A 2,018-nucleotide genomic window follows, 5' to 3' on the forward strand; every position below is an offset into this window, starting at 1 on the left:
GTGCTCAGCCAATTAGCAGTTTGTGCCCAGGTGATGGGTAAGGGACAGATGGTGCAGGCAGTCACTCCATCTGATGTTCTCTATCTAGGGTGCAGAAAGAGGGAAGATCATCCTTCAAGACTAGCAGGGAAGTAGCACAAGCGGTTTGGGTGACACTGCAGTTTGGGGCGACACACCCTTAGCAGACTGAAGAGGGAGTGTGACTGGGTAGCGCTGGGGGTGGAATGGGGCCTGCAAGGCCTTGGGTGTAGGGGCTAAGCTGCTTAGATCATTCCAGTACTGAGGATCTTGCCTTTTGCAGAGATCAGGAAGGCTTGAAAAACCTTATTGGCAGGTAGAAGTCTTTTCTTACTTGGGCAATGGAATATGTGGAAATCCAGAGGAGCCTGGTGCATGGTGTTCATTTGCCATCTCTAGCCTGAAGGCCGATGGCAATGAGGCCCCTCCTGCAGGTGTCCTTCAGTCCTCCGGGCAAAAGCAGCAGTAGACACTGAGTGGCTGCTGTGTGACCTCTGGCAGCGGTCACATCTGGCGTTGTTGGTATCAGTTAACTGCTGCAAGTGCAGCTCCAAGTGGTGAGAGGGCCGGGACACCCCACTCAGGTGTCCTGTGGTACCTTGGCAAATTCAGGTGGACTGGTTCTAAAGGGGCAAGGGAGAGTCACATCTGTCCTCCCCGCAGATGACTGTCCCGTAACTGAGGTAGTCTCTGCCTCCAACATCGCATCTAAGTTTGAGTTCTTGAATTCAATTCCCAGTGGAGGGTTGGAGGTGGGGGGTGGGGGGTGGGGTGGGGACACAAAAATAGTTAAGACATAGAAATGGACCCTTTACATTTTCCTATAAATCACTTTTCTGCCAAAGTCAGATGTGATTTTTCTCTCCATGTTGAATTGTGAAGTCTTGGCCCGAGGTACTTGCATCACTTCAAAGGTTTCTAAAAAGAATGGTGGCAATCTTAAGGTTGCTGGAACACAAAACAAAAAGGCGTTAAGGCTGACATTTGACAACTTTGAGAATGTAATTTCTTTAATATTGGAAAAAAAGATGCCCACAGTGACTGGAGCTGGTGGTCATTTAATCCAGTTAAGCCTTGCCCCAGGCCCAGCTCAGTCCAACTCCTGCTGACACACTATGAGCAGAGCAGACTAGACCTACATCGCTTCTCACCTAAACCTACAAGATGGGTGTAACTCTACATTACTGTGGTTGAATCCAGAGCCTCGGATACAGTGAGGAGTTCAGCATCTTGTCCCCATGAATTCTTTAAGGACGTGCATGGAACTGGGTGGCAGTTTCAGCTTGTTCCCCCACTCTTAGGCTTGGGTCTCCAGGAGTTCCCACCTGGAGTTGGGGGATTTGTTGGGGCCTTGATAGATGGGACATTATGAAACATGCTGGACATATGTTCTTTTGTGTGGAAGCTGAAAGAAAAAAGTCCATCTGAGTTTGCAATCACTAAAGGCTAAGTGGTGTGTTAGTGTGGAGAGACACAGTAACTGGGCATCAGAACACAGAAGAACAATTTCACGTTCACAGCAGGGAGAGGTCCAAGCTCCTAACAGCCATGTGTTTATGAAGTACTAGAAGTTCTAAGGCCCCAAACATAAATGGCAAAGGGAAGCAAATGCACCCCAGTTAGACCAGTGTGTCGAGCTATCCACCTGTGCCCTCCTGGTATGTATCATAATTGTTAATGGTGACACCAGGGTCCTCTAAATCAGACATTTATAGCTTAGTTCTTAGGCTCCTGCTGCAAGTGCTTCCCATGGGAAGCCGTGATCCTATGTGCATGAGAATATGCATGCCTTATTTAAGGCCGCCTTTTCAGAAAGTACAGATTACACATAGGAACAGGTCATTTTGTCAAGTTACTGACTTTGGCACTGCAGTACTATGAAGTTATTTGAGGCCTCATGACTCAGCTGGAGTCAAGAACAATACTTCCGGTTTGAGGCCTGAGAACCCAGGCACCCTCCGTGCTTCTCTGCAGTGGCTGTAAATGCATGGGCAGAAATG

This window comes from Mastomys coucha, unplaced genomic scaffold (genome assembly GCF_008632895.1).
Source record: "Mastomys coucha isolate ucsf_1 unplaced genomic scaffold, UCSF_Mcou_1 pScaffold15, whole genome shotgun sequence".
NCBI classification, from domain to species: Eukaryota; Metazoa; Chordata; class Mammalia; order Rodentia; family Muridae; genus Mastomys; species Mastomys coucha.